Source organism: Chaetura pelagica, unplaced genomic scaffold (assembly GCF_000747805.2).
Source record: "Chaetura pelagica isolate M959 unplaced genomic scaffold, ChaPel_1.0 scaffold143, whole genome shotgun sequence".
Taxonomy (NCBI): Eukaryota; Metazoa; Chordata; class Aves; order Apodiformes; family Apodidae; genus Chaetura; species Chaetura pelagica.
The window spans coordinates 1163327-1184035 of record NW_009952701.1 but is presented as its reverse complement, the minus strand read 5'-3'; positions in this window follow the sequence as shown (position 1 = coordinate 1184035).

Here is a 20709-nt window from a genome sequence, read left to right as displayed (position 1 = left end):
TTCCTGCTGCACATCTGAGAAAGGTCCCAACATCCCCACAGCCCAGGTTTCAGACTATAGCCTCACCAGCATGTATTTTTTATCTGCCATCCCTTCAGTCCATACCAAGACAACACAGAATTGGTGCAAGAACACAGTCTTACCAAACCACAGCAAACTATTGTGCACCACCCTACTCTGGCTCATGCTTTGTACCATAGTTATTTTGCTTCTTTCCACATATGGAAATACATATGATCTAGTAGTGCTTGCACCAAAAAGCTTCACCATCAGTCACACTGTGTGCCTGCTCCAGGAGAGTCAGATTTGAACTGCTTGTGTGTCAAACATCCCAAATGCCTTTCTAATTTTTTTTCCACCTCACGTACCTCTCAAATGGAGGCACTAAACACTATTTCACCAAGGTGCAGGATGCTACTGTCACATAGCAGCTCTACACAGCAATAGCAGGACCTAAAGCCCAGCCCTACAAACCTAGTTAGCCCTGCCTCACAAAACAACATAAAAACAAAAGTCAGGCCTGTCCATTAAAAAAATGTTTTCTTCTCTGGTCTAAATATTTTAATAACAACCTTCTCAGCATTTTATACATCCAGCTACCCAGATCGAAGGTTACTTTTAGATTCATCTAAAAGACTATTCTCTTCCCCATCACATTCCCAAGTCAACAGGGCAACCCAGGATGTATAAACAGCAACAGTTCAGTGCAGCTTGTTGGCTTAAAGTGTTAATCGCTCCGTTGCCACCAGGCAAAGAGCACATGGAATAATCAAGTTCACTCAGTTGCACTGTCAACCTAACAAGAAGCTTGAGATTATAAAGTTGTTTAAATTAATGTAACAGAAAGGAGACTGTCAGAAAGATCTACTTAAGGACAACTGAAAAGGAATTACTCTGTGGAAAGACTGACCACCCCAATTCAACCTTCTCTTGTTTAAGAGCAGAGCCAGTTTTAATGGGGTTTGCAATTCGTTCAGCTGACTCTGCAACACCTTCAGTCTAACCCTGACTTAACAATATTAACAGCAGACTTACGAGAAATTAGACTTGCATTGACCTTATATAGTTCATATTGAAATTATTTCTTCTCCAAACCCTCTCTGGGGAGCACGAGTAGCTCTTAGCAAGGTCTGCTTGTTGCTGACACTGAGCATTGGTGGGTCAACAGTCCTGGGTTAGATTGTGCAGTCTCAGAGTAGTTTTTGATCTGTTCCTAGATACTGTCAACACACAGCAAATATACTGTAAACACTCCTGCAACTCTTGGCCATCTTGAATATAAAAATAAAATAAACATTGTTGCTATGCATTTTATTCATCCCAGGCTTGAATCATTCTGGTTGGAGAGCTACTCAAAGGATCTGTAGCTGCCTAAACTACTCCACTGCTTGCTCAACATCCTTCCCTCATTGAAATGGCTCTCTAGCAGATGAGTAAATAAAGAGGTTCCTTCTCAAACATTTCAAACAGAACAGCAGGTGACAAGTGTAAGCCAAGAAAATGAATTTAATAAGGTTTCCAGAAAAACTAAGATGAGAAAAAAGCAACAGGAAGAGAAGAATTAAAGGGGAGTCCTTCCACACACAAGCAGCAGGTTTTTAAAGATGTTTCCAAAGGCCTGGAGCAAGCACAAAGGCACACACAAAACCAAGCAACAGATGGAAGGAGTTTGCATTAACCTCAGCACCATATTAGGAGCAGCACACCAAGTCACACCATAGTAATTCAGATCACTAGCATGAAACAAGTTCTTTTAAAAGGAAAATAAATGGTAAGAAATTATTCTATCAACTGATTGTAGCATTTTGACAGATAAAGACCCTAAGATAACAAAGATATGTTAATGTCACAACACACACAGTTTACTGCATCTGCTTCAAGGTCAAAAAACAAATGATGGGTTCAAAAACACAGGATTAAAAGAAACAAAGAAGTCCATACACAAAAAAAGTTCCTCTTCACATTGCTTCCAAGCTCCTACTCTAAGCAAGCAGTTTAAACCCACATGAAGAACAGTGTAGTTAATTCTGAAGAGGAAGAATTATCTAAAAATAAGCCCACCACAGTTCATAACATGATAGGTTTTCTTGTTTAAAATAATATAGTAGGATAAAAGGCATCCAGAAACATCAGCAACATCTATAGCTGTATAAAATATAGGTCTATTTTGCTTACTGACTGTATTGATAGTTTGAACCTCAGTCTGTCAAAGATATCAGTGTTAATATAAGAACAACTCCCTAAACGAAAGAAGTCAATCTACTCATTATCAAAATCTCAGACGAAATATGCATAATCAGATACCTCTTTCAGACAGAGTTACACAAGACTCCATTTCCAACACCAAGATAGCAAGTTTCTCCAGGAGATCCCTTGTGGACACAAACTGCACAACCTTCCTACTGACATTCTAAACCAAAAGAAATCTCTAATGTCAATTTTTCAGGCATGGCTTTTTAACACTTACAATTCCCCGAATTATGTACACAAAGACCAAACACCACACACCACCACTTACCTCCTCCCCACACCAAGCAACAAAAGAGCAAAACTGAAGTCTACTTTTGAGAGAAAATGAAAAGCACCTGGTTGGCTCAAATTCCTTGGACCAGACAGTAAAGACAGGCTAATTATCAAATTACTGTGGCAGTGATGAACAGTAACTTACCCTATAGACTGTTACTATGCTTTACTTTCCCTGGCTTAACTAAACCAAAGCAACAAAAGAGCCAGAATTAAAACACTCTTAGAAGCAGGCTGCCACTGCTGACAGACATCTTTGCATATCTCTCACCACAGGGGATTTGCTCATACAGTTTCACCAGGAGCATCCCCTACAAGAAGTCACAGTGCCTCTAGCCCAGGCTATTTTCTCCAGCACAGCTGCCAACCACCACTGATGTTTGCATCAAGGCATTTTGTCAAGGACTTCACACCCACGGGACGGCCTTACGTGAAGGTCTGTCTCTACAGTACCAGCAAGAATAGCTCAGATGTTACTACTCCAATTTGCTAATAAGATTACAGCTTGTTGTCAGTACCACAGCAATCAGTTTATCAAGATCTTCCATTATGCAAGCAGCTCGTGGAGCAGCGTCATTTCAGGTTGTTTTGAAGAAGCCTGTTCTGCCAGTGAGACAGAGGACATGCCAGAGAGCCCCACATGCATGGAGAGCTTCTCACCAGATCCAGCTTTCCCTCACCCTAACGACAAGAAGTCACTCCCCAACTCCTGGCCTGGCATCCCTGGTAACCCCAGGAAGACAGAGCAGCCACCATTTGCCCAGTGCTATGTGGAGTGAAAGATTTGGATCTTGATGCTTCTGTGCAACACGTTTCTCTAGCTTAGCTCATCCATCACTTCCAGTGCTGGACCCAAACCCCAGAGGTTACCTCCACCACAGCACTGGGAGCTTTAAATAAAGTTGTAACTTGCCTGACAGTGACTATTTCTATCAAAGTATATAAGGGCAAAGAAACTCCATCTCAATCCCTGTGTCTCAGGCCTTCCTTCCAAGTAGAATTGTCTCCATCCTGTCTAGGAAATGTCTACACAAGCAAGCTAAGGAATAGCAAAATTTTCCTGTAATTACAGCCCTGCCTGGAGGTGTCTCAGACCGAAACTCAGAGCAGAGCAACCACAGGATTGATAAGCCCATGCAGATCCAGCCAAATTAAAAATATTCAAAGCAGTTTAGTCTATTAGCTGGGTGTCTGTCCCATCACTCTAGAGTTTGTTTTGGCTTCCCAAAACATAAGCTGTGCTCTTTGTACATGTTTTTGGGTTTCACTCTAAGGTCACTGCAGACCAGCCCGTTGTTCACTTTCCCTGCCTCAGCACACTAAGCCAAGCAGGAAAAACCTTTCCTTGACACGGAAATCCGGCTGCAAGAAGGGGGTATCTGGCCAAAACAAAGCTTTAGGAGTACTGTGATCTTTAATGCAATTGTGATTTGATAAGCATGATCTACCAGATGATTATATGAGAATCATTAATTAAAAGGTGGTGCTCTCATCCCTATTTCCATCTTCACACACTCCACTGAATCCACCTTCATCTAAACACACAAACAGCTTTGTCTGTCCAGCAGCCACAAAGACCTGGCCTGCCATTCCAGTTCCACCTACCAGCACAGCACCAGGATGCCAAAACAGGTTGACACCAGGCAACAAAGCCCACAGACCAGTGGCACTGGCCACAAATGGGAGCTCCCACATCCTTGTTCCTACCCATCACCCTGTCCTCAGCACAGAAGCTGCTTGGGCTCCTTCCAGCTGCAGAAGGGCTGAGCTTGTGAACAGGATTCCCATGTAATGGCTGGCATGGACTCACTGCCCTTCAGTGACTTGGCTGTCACAGCTCTGTAGCACACACTGGCTAAGAACAGAATGAGTCAATACCTCCCAGATGCTGAACACCTCCTCAAAACATGCAGCTGTTACATCAGATGAGATGTCCTGACTTTGTCTCCATCACTGCTGTGACTTTAGGCAGGATGCTCAACCTCTACACACCTCAGCTGCCCAGATTAGGGGCAAAGGGATGAGGGACCACAGGGCTTTCAGAGGAAAGCCTGGTTGTGTTTGAATCCTTTATAAAAAGCCTGTGAACTCATTCTTTGTGTGATTGTTCATTAACACAAAGGCTTTTTACAAAAGCAGATTCACACCTAATAAATATTTCCCCTACATTTCTTTAATATCCAACCTAGAGCAAACCAGGATGTTAGAACTCATTTCTTCCTGTGACCCCTTCTGTATCTACTTGACAGCAGGGAATAAGTGATTGTAAGTTGTTGCTCAGATGTATGGGAAGAGCCAAGAGACTTTGAAGAGGTCCTGAGGAGAACCTGCTCAGCAGCACAAAGCAGGGAGAGCTTGAGAGATGTGCTGGAATCCAGATACCCTTCATGCACAGGATGTAGGGATGCAGAAACATGGGCAGGACAGCCGTAAGCTCCTTGCTTGGATTTCTCAGGTAAGAGATTGCACATAAGACAAAGTTCTTAGCTATTACCTTGCCACAAAAAGCCTTCCCGTGGTTGAGATTTATAACTAATTCTATAACTAGTAACTAGAGTGCCACTTGCCAGCCCAGGGCCACCCACCTTATGGACCACAAGCTGCACAAGATGAGGCAGGGAGAGCTGCCTCCACAGAGGCTCCTCCTCAGCAGTGCTTTGGAGGCCCAACCAGCATTGCTGGGCAAGCCAGTAGGTGCCTTAATGGGAACCAATGAGCATGCCATGGTTACTGCTGCAAAATAAACAGTCATTAATGGCAATTAATTAGAAAACCAGGATGGATGGTGTCTCATTGCCTCACTCTACAGGCAGGTTGTAGGTCAATCCTGGCAGAGAGGCTCAGTTTCACACAAACACGGGACACATTTCACCCGCTGGGGAGCCTCGAGTGAACAGATGCAACTGCCCCTGGCCAGAAGTGAAGTGTTCTGGTCAAAGTCAGTGAGCAAGTTTGGGGTTCCTGCTGTAGCACCTCCTCAGACCTGACCATCCAGGTGTGCTGGCACCAGTCCAGACACTGGAACTCACCTAATGTCTTTGGCAAAAAACCCCAGTTGAGACTGACTGTTTTTATTGTTACCAAAGAAACGCTGCAATACTCAAGGTGTCAGACTAGTTCTCTCTCAAATGAGTAACCTGAAAGTAATTCAGCATATTATCCTTGTGTCATGCCCCCTAATCTTATTATTTTATTTTGTTTTACATCTCATGTTTTGCCTGGGATCTTTTAAATATTTCATTTCTTGCTTCTACACACAAGGTCAAAGTAGAATAGGAAAAATAAGAAGTCAGACAGAACTTGAAATTGTGAGCTGCTGTTAGAAAGAAAATCACTGTGAGTACATTCACCCAAAACCAATGTGTTTGTATTATTGTAGCAGGCTGATGTCTGAAACTTTGTGCGACTTCCAAGTTGATGCAAATACACACTAAACAAAGTCATAGGTCTTTGTAATGTTACTTAAGCACACATGCAGCAGTGTTTGTCAAGCAAAGTAATTCCACTTTCAGTCGCACCCTTCAGCATGCATGCTTTGTGAAATACTGGTAAACACAGAGTTCTCACCTTCTGACTATTCTACAAACCACTGAACAGCCTCCAACCCCTCAAGCTGCCAGGGCAGCAGTGCCACTGAATCACAAGGAAACACACGGGCTGCCTCCCAGCCCCCCCAGCCATGCACACGCCCCCAGGTCCCATTTCCACAGCTGATTCCATTCACCCCACTGGAGAGTTAATTAAATGAAAGGGGGATTTCAATAGCTTTCATCTCATGATCAAGGCAGTCAACATACAGTTTTTAAGAGCCTATTACAGCCTGCTCACCTCTAGAAATGTACCTTGTTTCCACGCAATCCCGCCCCAGGTGTTGTTCTACCTCTACACCCTTGGGGAAGACGAGCTGTGCCCTCCTGCAGGGCCAAACCTGCTCCCTACCTGCCAAGGCTGGTCGGCTGCCCGGGCACCAGCACCACCCGGGGACGGGACATCCCACTTCTGGCCACCCCACAGCCACGCTGGCCACGCGTGTCCATGTCCCGGTGAGGAGGAGAGGGGCAGTCAATCCATCCGTGTCTCTCCACCGTCGAGTCGAGGAGCGGCCGCCAAGACCCACGGCTGCTGACAAAGAGCTGCTCCTCATCACCCACGGGGTGCTGAGCAGGTGGGCCTGAACATCCTCTCCTCCCTGCCCTCATCCACCTGCCCGGGCAGACCCAGCAGAAGTGACAGTAAATCCACCTGCACCTCCAAGGCAACCAGTGCCCAAGGCTGAGCCGCCCACGCCTGGAGGACACAGGCTGGAGGACACAGGCTGGAGGACACAGGCTGGGGCACACAGGCCACAGCCAGCCCTCCCAGTCAGCAGAGCAGAGCAAGGAGTTCTTCCCGAGCTCGGGCTGAAGTTAAGGCTTGCTAAACGTTGGCTCCAGCCTCAGCCCTGTGCAAAAGTCACTCCCACCGTCACACTGGGAAGGAGGAGTCAAACGGCATATTTACTCCTTAAAATTGCACTTCCCTGAAGTAGGAGAACAGCAAGGAAAGCAAAAAAAAAAGCATCTCCCTGGGAATCAGGGGCAGGGAGGGGGGCAGTAAAAAACCCAAGTGCTTATTAAAAAAGCAAATTCAGCATTTGCTGCCGTAGCCGAGAGTAAATCCCAGCTGGATGTGAGGCACTGGTGTTGAAAGAGCAGCACAGAGCTGTGACACCCACAGAGAGGATTGTGCAAGATCCAGAGCCTTTTTAAAAATCTCACCAACATGCAGCCCAGGAGCAAGCAAGGAGTTAAAGCAATCACATTTCTGTGTCCCTCCTGTCCTAACAGGTTTTGTTCCTTCCTTGTTATTCTCTCCACCAAACCTCCTTTCACAGCATTTCTGTAACTTCCCTTTCCTCTGACATTTACTGTTCATAATCCTGAAGGTAAAGGCACAAACAAGTCTTTTATTTTAAAATTTCCTTAGCTAAGACATGCAAAGCCTCTCCAGAACAGGTAAAAACCCTGCTCCTTGCTTCCAATAATCCCAGTAAAACTGGACCAATGGCTCATCTTGCTTTGCCTGCAACAGCTTACAGGGCAGCAGGAGCTATTTTGGAGACAATTCTTCATAAAAGCACACAGAGGCTGCCTCAGTTTGGTTCCTCACCCACAAATGCAGCTATTTTCCAACCACTGCTTCCACCCCACCTTGCAAACACGCAGCCCATGTGCTGCAGAAGGAGCACTGCCCAGCTGCCCAAACCCCTGTCACCATCCCCCTGTGCACCCTCCACCGAGCAGGATCAGCCCAACCTCCATCCCAAGCCTGTCTGTGGGCAGAGCCCTGGCCATGTCCCAGAGGGATCTTGGTTAACACCCTCCCTGCTACATCAAATGACACCCATTTCCCAGGGTTCATTCACATCCCCAGCCTCTGGCTATGTCCAAACACAGTTTCAGGCCCCAGGGGCAGGCAGAGGGGGTTTATTTGGTCTGGGCCTCTTATGGCTCCCCACACTAAACATGCAAAAGTTGGGGTATTGAGACACTGGCACAGATTGCCCAGGGAATTGTGGCTGCCTCATCTCTGCAAGTGTTCAAAGCCAAGTTGGATGGGGCTCGGAGCAACCTGATCTGGTGGGAGGTGTCTCTGCCCATGGCAGGGATGCTGAACTAGATGATCTTCAAGGTCCCTTCCAACACAAAATGTTCTATGATTCTGTGATATTTTCCCCCCACCTCCCTCCTTCTCTTTTATCTCCAATTTCTTCCCTTCAAGTTTTAGGCACTGTGAAGCAAACTAGAGGACAGCCCTGCAGTGAGGAGGTATCAGCCTGCCAGAGCTGGCTCTTTCTTCAGGTAACTAAACACACCTGTGGAAAAGCTCTTGTGTGCAGCTGGAGTGAGATCTGGCTTCCCTTGCCTTGCTCCTTATCCTGACAGACCCACAGTCCTGCCTTTGCATATACACTGTTCCATTTCTTATTTAGCTTACCTACTACACGTGGTGTTAATAAGAATCATAAGGGAATAAATCCAAAACTCCAGTTACCTATATAGTTCCTCCTCCATCAGCTCCAGAGATAAACCACTGGAGACCTTCTTTGAGACACAGCTTTTCCAACAGCACCGAATGGGGCTGGAAAAATCCTGCCCCCCTAAACCAGCACATTATACAATAACTCATCCAATGCTACAGACCTTAGCAAAGCACAAAAAGCAAATCAAAGCAATTTGGATGCTTTTATTCAGGTACAGAGGTAGGGGTTGCTGCAAAACTACATCAAAGAGAGGGGTTACACCATCGTATGTGACCACACAAACTGTCCAGGGTTTGAGCCATGAGACAGGAGAGGACAAAAACATCTCTGAGAGGGAATGTGTCTGCTCTAAGCTTTGCTGTTTTCCCAACTCAGAACAGCTTTATTTCTCCCCAGAGAGCCCCCAGCCTCTCCAAAGGGCTTCCCACCATGCGCAGAGTGCCCTGAAACAAGTGGTTGGCCTTCAAGCCATTCCTCTTTCTGTACACAAATGCAAATCTAAGTTGCCAGTACTGCAAGCACTAGGGCACAACAGCCCACAAGTACCTTTCCTTTAGCCCTCAGAGATGTTCCTTGCTCTTTTTGACAGGCAGATTTTCAGACAGATGGGCTGGCAATCACTCGTACAAGTGAGTTGCATTGTCACAGGTTCCTAACGCATCAGTGAGAATCAGGCAGGCTTGTTGCACAACTGAGGAGAATTTAAAGTATCCAGAATGAAAACAAAATTCTTTAGTAGTACATTCAGCTCTGATTACTCATGTAAAACAGATCACAAGAATTACTGAAAGTTCAAGATCTCTGAATAATAACAGTTGTACAACCACCTACACAAGTTCACTCCTATCCAGACATGGGTTGTTCATGGCATTTAAGAGGAATAATCAAGTTTATTTCCTTGCTTGTGAGAAAAGAGGTGGAGGAATAGGACACAGGGACAGCTGAATCTGCATTTTCAGACAGAGTGAATCAAGATAAAGATTCCAACTCCAGTTTCAAGCTCTCCAGCATGCTTCATGCACCAAGACAGTCTTCCTGATGTAATCAGAGATGAGCCAAGCTCACTAGGACAGCATCATCTGGATCACAGGAGCTGAATCTTACGCAGATATGGAGACAAAGAGACATACTAATGTTCTCAGAATCCAATTAGCTCAAATGAATCACTGGTACAGTGATAGCACTGTTACTATCACAGCTTTATTGCATGAGTTATTTCTGAAGGTATCTACACATCCTGCCAAACAGACATGACTTGGCTCACTCAGTAAACCTGAATTTTTCAGCACCAAAAAGAAGGGGCAAAAACATTCAACAAGCTTTTGGACAATAAACAATTTTAGCTGGGCAAAGCACCTGCAGGCTGGAGATCTAGAGACTGCAGGAATCCTCTGCCAGACCAAGGGAACCCCACCAGCCCAGGAGACCTGTCTTGAACACTCAGCATCTGTGACTTCAGGTCAGCTCAAACACCACATTCATGAGCTACTTTGCAAAGTCATATGGCAGCATTAAGTTTTTCAAGCATTCAAGTATTTTGTTCCCATGAAAATCAAAGGCAAATGAAAGACACTGCAACGTGCAGCAGAGTGGAAAATCCTGAACATAGCTGAACATCTCTAGCACACAGTTATATTTTTTTTCTCCAATAGATTTATTTTTACAGAGTATATAATATTCAGAAAGCCTATAAACAATTTATCCCCTCTCCATACCATCATATACCAAGAAAATCCTCAAGTAGTGTTACCTATCCATCACGTGGACCCACTAAGATTAAGAGATTACACTTTCTGGAGTCGCCCAGACGGTGAGATTATCCAAGTCCCAACTTGTTCCCATCTGCCAGGGAGGCAGCGCCCAGGCTGTGGCCTGGGGCCAAGCACAGAGTTGCCATCACAGCAGGGTAACAGGCACAGGCAGCCAGCAGCCAGTCCCACAACACCAGATCTCTCAGCTCTGCCCTGAGCTGAGAGATCCAACAAGCATCTTCCAGCTCAACCCCTGCCAAGAAGCAGCCACAGCAACACTCGGGCCCTACAAAATGCTTCTGCTCCTGACCCAACTTCACAAGACAAGAGCTCATCTGTCGTCCTGCTGGGACAAATGCAGGCATGGCCATGGGAGCTGAGGCATCAACCCAGGGCAAGCAGAGAACTGCAGTATCACCTTCCCCACTGCCCAGGTCATCCCACCCAGCCCCCCTGCTCCACCCCCACTTTGGGTAGCTCAGACCTGCTGCTGAATGGCCAAGCCCGCCCTGTACAACCCAGAGCCACAGGCTGGATGTCAGAGCACATAATCTGCTTTACTGCAACCTGTGACAAATGCAGGATTAGGACTTCAGGCAGTGGCCAAACAGTGAGAACAGATGTTTCCAAAGCTGAGACTGTTTGCAGGCAGATGGCTATTCATCTCACATTTAAGGAAAAAAAAAAAAAAAAAAAAAAAAGATACATTTTAAAAATCAGGTTAAAGGGAAAGCCCTGATATCCAGTGGGATGTGGTGCTGGAGGAGAGCAGGGCGAGGTGGCTGCCAATCAGAGCCACTTCATGACATGACCATGAGAAGCAGCAGCTCTGAGCAGAGATCACCAGACACGGACCAGTGGTTGAGTACAGCACTTCCTTCAGCTGCCCAAGCTTGCCAATAGTGTCATGGCTTGGGCTAGTGAAGGGGAAAGAAAAAAATTCCTATGTTCTTTATGTTTAGATAAGCAAGCTGCAAAGTTTCTGAAACCTAATTATTACTGTAAATGTAGTTTTAATCACCCAAAACATTTGCACTGCTCAAGGAAGAGCTGTAACAATGGGAGGAAGTGCAGACACAGCAGCTATTCTTAATGCACAAAAACACTTATTCTGATGAATAACCAAGTCGTACTAACTTAAATATAGCATGGTTCTGCCTGTTGGGCATTTTTGAAGTGTATAAAATTAGAAGTGTTAGTGGGTTTCTGGGGATGACCTTGTTTACCTCCCTATTCAAACACATGTGACATCTGCAGGGTGCTGTGCCTTGCAAAAACTGCAGCTTTCTTGCTAGACACTCCAAGGCAGAAAGAACTGAGAGGCACCAGATCAATAACCACCACTCTGCTTGTCCACCTCCTTCAAAGGCAGGGGCTCTGCAGCCAGCTGACCAAGTGCCACACACCATTTCCGAGGTGTGACAGGAGAGGGGCAGCTGAGACCAAGGATCAGCAGTCAGTTCCCTGCTGCTGTGAGTCACCTCATGGCAGCCCCACTGCAGCAGCTGAGCTCACCTGGGACTGCAGTCCAAGCTGCAGAGCTCACCCCCAGCACCACCTTCACAGAGCACTTGGCACCTCCCTAATTTTCACAGAAGAAAAAAAAGTATGCAAGAGCTGAAATTCCCAAGCTCACACCCCAGCCCGTTTCACAAACCTGATTCTGATTTTTTTGCAAGTTGAAGTTTCTGTTCCCATCTGTGAAATGGATGGGGCAACAGAGCTACAAATAGAGTGTCAGAAATGGACTATTTTACTCTGCTGTCCCAGTTCTCAGGGCAAAGACATGATAGATAAGGTTGTCATCTTGTTTATTTCCTGCACCCTAATGACGAGCAACAGGATGGGCTCCCTGGGCTGGACTCGCCGTGAGTCAGTGTGCTCAGGCATCCCACAGGAGTTACTACCCAAAGAATGCCAAACATCCACTCCTGAAAAAAGAAGTCATGCAGATGGCATGGCCCCACGATGGGGTAAAAGCAAATGGTTCAGAGCTACCAAGGTTGTGAGACTGCTAAACAACAGCTACTGATAGCTTGACTCAGATAAGCTCGAGTTTTAGCAAGGATGGCAAGAAAAAGGGAGGAGAAATGTAGGAGTGACCTGATCATAGCTACACAACGGAGCTGTTTATTAAGATTAAAAGTAGCACACCTAAAGATCAGAGCATGGACAAAAACCAGATGCAGCTTTCAAAGCAATGCTTTGTTTGTCTTTCGATAGATTTTAGTATCTTACAGTTTTAAAAATGTCCCTTGGGTCAGACTAGCTGAAGCTACTTGAGATCAGACTGGAACCCTCTCTGTGTTACTGAAGCTTGTTCTGTCAAATGGTTATAATAAAAACTGTATCGCTCACCCAGACACTCCAAGTTCTTTCAATATCCTGAGAAAAATAGCTACCAAAGAGATCCCTACTTGTTGTCCCTCCACACAAGACATTCCCTTGGGAACCCGATGACATCGTGGTCATTTAGGGGTGAGACACCCATCAACCCCTGAGCAACAGGACAGAATGACACCCCCCTCTCAAAGGGAATAGCATTTTTACAGATCCCAGTTGCTCAATCAACTCTTTCCAAAATAAAAAGCCAATTTAATATAGCCTAGTAGCAAAAGTACTTGTTAAGCAGTCAGGCAATTCTGAGTGTCAAGGACTCATAAGCAACAGTTGTGCTTGTACTCAGAAGTGGCATCATTTATCCTAACAGGCTTCTGTTCTACTTTGTCATCTCTTCAGCACTAGCAGGTCCATCTGGAGGATCTAAACTTCTCCATGTGTGGAGACATTACAGGTGGCCCATCATTTACATTTGTGGACATTAGCATGGTTTGTCCTCTAGAAGAGAGCTGAGACAGAAACAGGACTGGGCTGCTGATTGAAAGGCTTAGAAGTTTAAGAAGAAAAGTCAGCTGTCACTATATTTGCTCTGCTGGCACCCTGCTCTGAAGGCACCACATGGAGCTTGTTTGTACTAGTTTCATCTATAAACGATGCAATAGCCAGAACAAAACTGGTTGAGATGCTAAACCTGATTGCACAACACAGCTCAGGGCTCCTACAGAGCTATTAGTAGCCAAGAGTTCCTTAACTCATTAGGAGAGGGCTTGTTCTTCCAAAACATTAATGACAAAGTTTAATTACCAGGAGTCTTCATGAGAGCCAGAATCAAGCATGATGTAGGACTTAGAGGCCAACGAGGGGAAGAGAAGAGCTTGCTACACACATTTCCAAATACTATAGTGCAGGATTTAAAGGACGAAGAAGATAGGGCAGATGAGGTGAATGATGCAAGATCATCTCACAGGTCAGACAGAGACTAGAGCCTATAAAGCCTCACGTGCTGTTTGCTTTTGTATAAAAATCCACTGCTCAAACTGCAGGGCCGAGGAGATCAGACAGATGAAGTCTCAGGTGTCAGCGTCGAGTGATGTTGCAAGAGAGATTTTTATTCTTCAGTTTACAACCAGTGTGCAAGTTCAGAGTGACACAGTGTTGTTGCAAAGGCAAAAAGAAGACATCAGAGATCATGTGCTGAACAAGCACAGTGAATCCAACAAGCTGAAGAAGGAAAAATTCAATTCAGACTCATAGGTGAGCTGAAAGCTACAAAGTTTTCATAAAAGTAGATCTAAAGAGACACACATGTTCAGACAAACTATAGCAACTGTGATTCACCTCACAGCTCTAGTAAGTCTGGTAAACTCTTACAGCCAAACTGACAGTCAAGACAATATGTTTTAACCAGGCTGGTCTGCACAACCAAGCTTTTGTACACATCTTAGCATGATCTGCACTGGGAGCAGCGAGCAGCACCTCTGGGTCAAAGCAAGAGCCACACTTATGGCAGATGCAAAGGAGAGGAGGAGATAAGACCTGCTGTCCTTGCAGCTGTGAAAAAGACAGTTTCTGATAAAACTAAAATTCTTCAGAATTAACTGAAACAACCCACAGGAACAGTAGAAACCAAAGTTCATTGATGGGAAGTGTAAGTACGTCACCTTACCCAAAAACTTTCCAAGCTGACCCATCAGGACCCACACTGCTGAGGGCTCCTGCTGTGATACTTACACCATGATGGAAGTGGGAGGACAAGTGCTCTCACCATCAGCTGGGAAACTGGCTTCCTCATAAGCAGGTGAGTTAGTGAACTTGTGAATTAATGAAGTAATGAATTAGAGTTAACAAGTTACAGTACCCGTTGAAATGGGACTCAACCCTTGTTTGATTTTTACCTAATGAGCTCATGTAAAACAGTTGGATTCACAGGGTACATCCTCCTGCAACTTTGAGAGGTCCAGATGAACCATGGCACTTCACTCAGCACTATTGTCAGAAAAAGAACTCGTTTAGGGTTAAATGCCATTCATAAATACCCAGTTAGAAACCAGGCAGCAGCTTCTCAATCTTTACAAAGACTAGTTTTGCTTTGCCATCTGCTTTGTTGACAATGAGGTAATGTTAATCCATTCCAAAACTACACAGACCTTACCAGCAGAGTTCACAGGAAAGCCTTAAAGAAACAATTCCTTGGTCCTACTTACAGATTTGCCCCCCAGCTAGGTTTTCTTCCAGCTAACACATAGTAGCAGCTAGAATAAGCTTTGCAAAAAAAGCCATTCTCCAGAACACTTCTTCCATGATTCATGCTGGTATTTAATAAAGCTTTGAATTCTCCCAACTGACCTGGCAGCTCTGTGCTTCCTCCAAACTCTTCCTGGCCTGCAAACATCCAGCAGCTTCACGCCTACTTCATGCTGGCCAAGAAAGCACAAAATGAATGAACTCTGAAACTCCTGGATTAGGGATATGGTTAGAGGGACTGCTCCCAGGAGGTGTCCTTCCTCTCCTGTTAGTCAGAGGAAACACTGCACCTAAATCCAGCCATTACCTTTATCTGCTTTTACCCTTCTTATGCACAAGCTGGAATAAATCCAGGACTCTGGGATATTTGACCAAAACAACTGTGTCTCAGATCAGCTGCAGGGATGTATATACTGCAGCCTCATGTCTCTACCTTCCGCTGTCAGGCATGCAAGGATTTCCTTCCACTGTTACCCCGGCCATTTTCAACCATTAACATTGTCTGAGCTTTACCTTGACCAACAAAAACAACTTTCATCTGTAAAGCTGTATTTATCTGTTGCCTGGAGAGGATATCCTTCCAGTTCCATTATATATTGGCCACCTGCTATGGATTTTGCAGGATTCACAGGCTCCTGTTCACTCAAAAGCTCCCATGCATCCTCAAGACAAGCAACACTGCTTTTATTTCTAGTGTTGGTCACTTGGGTGGGCTTCTCAGGAGTATGATCCAGCAGGAGAAATGGGGTTTCAAGAACTAGCAACATGCTCAATTGTGCCCATACAGAGACTCAGAAAAATCCAAGCTCCTGGGATTTTGGCATAACTCTTCATTTGGCAGCAGCAGTGAGAAAGTTTAGGTTCACAGAAGTTGGATAGCAACCACCATCAGGAATACAGCCTCAGGCAAAAGTCATCTTCCCAGCCCAAGCCAGCAGTGCTACAAGGCAGCCTTTCACATGCCCCACACGTGTCCTTTCCTCATTGTATTCTCTCCACATCCACCACAGGCTAAACCTAGGGAATGTTCACCAAGAACTGAAGATTAGAGAGAAACTCATCTGTCATGCCACCTCCAGAAGACAGGCACTTAACTGACCTCAATGAGAAAGAAACTAGTTCAGAAAAAAAAGATGTTTCAAAGAGAAGTTTGCCCAGGAGAGTGAAGAGTACTCTACATTTGTGCCATTCCACTGTTTCTTAGCTGCAGTGGTATCTCTTCTGTGCTTCATGAGGTGACCCAGGTAGGGATAACTAAGGATAAAATGGGAGCTCTTGCTCAGGAGCCTCCTGTCACTGCTTCACAGGGGCTCCTGAACCAAAGGTGTATGAGGGTGAAGCGGCCCCCTGCCACTGCCCTCACCACTTCCTGGCAGCCCCTTCCCAATACACACATAACAGCTACTTGTGTCTGTACCACCTCCACTGCTAACAAAGCCCATCATCTCAGAAGGAACCTTCCATAAAAGGGCAAAACGGGACAAAGAGATAAGTACATTAGGGATGCAAAATCAGCAAACAGGAATTTGTGCACTAGAAGTGTGCCTGGGTCTCAGCCAAGCTGTTCACTGACACCCTGAGGTCTCACAGGTGGCATCTGGCGTCATTTCCTCCACCACACGATGGGAACGTGTATGTTCATGAGGACACCTCACAGACCACAAGCCATAGTAGTCAATTCCAGTAGCCAGAAACACTGCAACTTACCATAGATGAAAATAAATAAATAAAAACCATATTATATACACAAACTAAACTCTCAGGCAAGTAGTGCATTAATAGCAAGCTTGCCAGACATTATGGAAGAAGATTTGAGGGTCCTGAAACTTCTCCCTCAAAAAATATAAAAGACCATGAAAGACAAACAAGAATATTTTTAATATTTTTTTTTAAAAAGTCCCCCAGTGGGGATTGCCCTGATATTCTTCTCCTGAAACTTCTCCCTCAAAAAATATAAAAGGACATGAAAGACAAACAAGAATATTTTTAATTTTTTTTTAAAAGGTCCCCCAGTGGGATTGCCCTGTTATTCTTGTGTATGACAGCAGCAAAGGTCTCCTCATACACAGCCAGCACATAAGATTTAGTGAGAAAGACACTCATTTTTACAAGAGACCTAAATTCTGCAGACAGCTCAACAGCCCAGGCACTGATGGAATCAGCTATGCAGATGGAAACGATTATTAGGAGGGGAAGAACTCCTGCATGCATGGAGCAACATCTCACTAAAGCTGAAGCCTCCCACCAACACATTCCAAACTCTTGGAGTAATCTACTTTGGGGAATACGCTTTAAGCTACATCAGCTTTCTTTCTCCAAAATTCTTTGCAATCACCAAACACTGCCCTGCAAACTGACCTAATGGTCTCACCAAAGAGCAATAAATACCAGAATGGATTATAAAACCTGGAGACCAACTCCTCATTTCAGGCAAGCTTTTTCACTACACAACACACCTGAAGGTATTTACATGATTAACAAAGCTGTGGACCTAAAGTTCATGGCATAAAATAATTAATAAACAACACAGGCCACATTTGACATGTAGAATATCAACTCTAAGTGCCTTATAGAACTCAAAACCCTCTTTCTTAGAGAGGAACAGCATTACAGAAAGGAATAGCACTAACTGATTAGAAATATCTAATTAAGGGTAATCCTTTCAAGCCAGCTGCAGAAAGAGTATCTCATAATATGTTGCAGGAAAAAAAATAACTCCAGCAGGTTTCAATTAAGACTCACTGCCATATGGATTTTACATCTGCAGCAGGAAGGCTCAAACACCATGTCACAACTAAGATATTTTTATGTCTCCAAATGAAAGCATTTGAACTGCTTGGAATAGAAGCACATGGACCATAACATCCCCAATTAAGAAAACGTTTTGCTGAACTGAGAGCTTAAAAGACACATGAAGCTCAAATATACTATATTCTTGGTCATGCATTGTAGCCTCTAACTTCCAAAGAATAAAAAAAAGCTAAGAGCATATAACGTGACCCCTTTAGTCCCCTCCCTACCCAGCCAAGGCATGAGAACCCAGTAAAAGTCACAGAGTGATTTCTGAGAAAGCACTGAAGAAGTGAGGGATCCCTTGCCCCCTGCAGACAGAGCAGGGCACTGCTCCCTGGAGCAGTTTACATGTGCTGTCACAAGCCCATGTGAAGGGCTCCTCAGGTCATCAGCTCATCCAACCTGCTGCTTAAAGCAGGGTCAAAACAGCAGCCAGACCAGGATCTTGAGGGTATTGACCAGTTGGGTTTTGCAAGGGACTGAGGTGGCACAACCCCCATAGGGTCCCTATTTCAACACTTGCCTGTACTCACAGGGAGTGATATTTTTCCTTAAGGCAAGCTGGACCTCAGCCATTCAGCTTGCAGAGCTTTCACAAGTGACATGATCCTCCATCCAACTAATCAAACACTGTATGAACTGGAAAAGAACATTTACATGCTCTTTCTTTCAGCATCAAAACCACCACCTCAAACCCATGTCTTGACTGACCCAAGAGCTGAGCTGCTGCAGGTTCTTGGTGCACAAGGGACCCTGAGCCAACTCTTCAGCATTATTTTTCTACATACAGCTGGACCCAAGAACCCCAATTCCTCTTTACTAAAAACAAATGTCAGCCAAGTGAAATCATCCCACAGCTCCTCTAGGAAAAGGATGTAAACAGCCACAGCTCACCCAGCTGTTGCCCAGAGAGGCCCTGCTGACAAGTTAGGGATCCCAAAATGCTTTTGGACTTGTTTACCACTTAAATCCATCAAAACACATTAGGTCACTGGAGTTTACACTAGAGTTTGGGTCTCGTATCAACTTCTTCCAGAATCTTGAGCTCAGAGGAGAAATAAACTGCTGTGTTTTTCAATGCTTCCCAATGGAGTCCTAATGTTTAACAAATCCCACTCTCCTGTAACATGCCTGCAAAATGTTTACAAATAAGAAGAAGGGGGGAAAAAGATGGATTAAATGATGTGGAAAAGGTCACAAAACATCTACAGTACAGTTTAGTATATAGAAATGCAGGCTTCTGCCTCCCAGGAGGCTTAACCTCAGTCAAAAGCTACAGCTGAGAGAAGAAACTCTCAGTAACTGTGCTCCAAAGTGTTCAGTCCAGGTTTTGGTATCCAGCTTTTCCAGCTCACAAAGCCACATACTTGCTGCAATAGAGAAAGGTCCTGGAACAGAGGCAGCTGGGCACCTATGAGAAAAGATGCTTTGCCCCAAGTGAATGAGAGATCTTACAGGTGAATCATACCCAAAACTCCAGGGAAGTCTTCATTTTTAAACAAGTACCTACCTGAAATCACTGCAGAGAAACACATAGTAAGGAGCTTTACTACACTGTTCAAGTCTCCTACAACATACAAGCTCCAGTGCTTCTGCTGATGCCCAGAAACCAGCTTTTGTGCACCAACAGCAAGGGGGAAATTAAAGCACAAGTTGACTGGTGTTATTCAAGTGTTTGCAGACTACAAGGCAGCTGAGAGGCCGTGCTACACCCACTCTGAACTCCAAATGTTCAGCAAAAATAGACACAGGAGCAGGCATTCCAGCTGGGTTCAGGGAAAGAAGGATCTCGACCAAGGTGGACCACAACATGAAGTCTGCAGGGTCCCAACCAAGACCCCAAGCCCATTCTCCAGGTCAGGTTCACACATCATCAACCTCTTGGCAAGAAGCACTGAGCCACAGCAGAGCCAAAGTGGCTTTTCCATACTGCTTTCAGCCAAACCCACACACACAGGTTCTGTTCTGAGGAGCCCAATGCTGCCGTGCAGTGCTTCTCCCAGCTCACAGACAGGAAAACCACAACAACCACTACTGCCACCAGCATAGCTGTGGTACTGGGGAACCCTGCAGGAACTAGGAACCCTCAAAGGAGATGTCTCAAGGAGGTTTTGCTTGCTGGCACCAGCCTCCCTGCTATTACAGTGCCAGTGCAAGCAACAGCCAGCCCAGCCAAGCTCAAGCTATTCCAGGTCCATTTACACAGACTAAAAACCTCAAATAATATACTTTGGTGACACCAGGTTTTAGAACATCACCATGCAAGACGAGAAGCAGCAATAATCTGCTGGCCCTTTAGAGAGCTCATCTTCTCACCTCCTTCCATTCACAACTTGCAACAGTCATCACAAGAAAGGGTTTTTAACTTCCACTGGGGCAGTTTAACAACTGCCTCGAGATTTCTTAGGGAATGAACAAAGAGCCCAGCACACTCAAGCTGCCTGAACAAGTGAAATCCTGTAGAGAGAGGAGGAGTCCCCAGAGATCAAACTGCAAGATAAACCCCTTCTTGCCAACATGATTTTAAGCACACCCAGACTAGGCAGAAAAGAGAAAAAAACCTTGAGACTGCCAGAAAATGTTCTTCTCGCTGGCTCAAGGTTTGAGATGTAGGTAGGGCTGAAGCTGGAACAATAAGCGATGCAAGGGAAGCCAAATTGGGCAGGAAAAGCAGCGATTTAGCGCCGGGTCACAGCGCAGCATCTCAAGCCATAGAACCCACACTGCAAACACGCTTAGGGCACAGCCCCACTCTCCCCACCACCACCGAGCATCAGCCTACCTGGCCAGGTCGGCGCTGCGGACAATAGAGCCAGAGCAAGGAGAGAAAGAGGAGGAGGAAGGCGAGGGACGGGCGCTCCCCGCAGCAACCCCCGCGCTCGCTGCAAACCCCGCAGCCGCCCCGGGTTTGCTCTCCAGGAGCTCCCCCGAGGGGCACAGGGGATGCAGAAGCAGCCAGGGGATGCAGAAGCAGCCCGGGGATGCGGAGGCAGCCCGGGGAGGGGGCACGGGCACCGCCCGCCTGCTCGGGCGGCC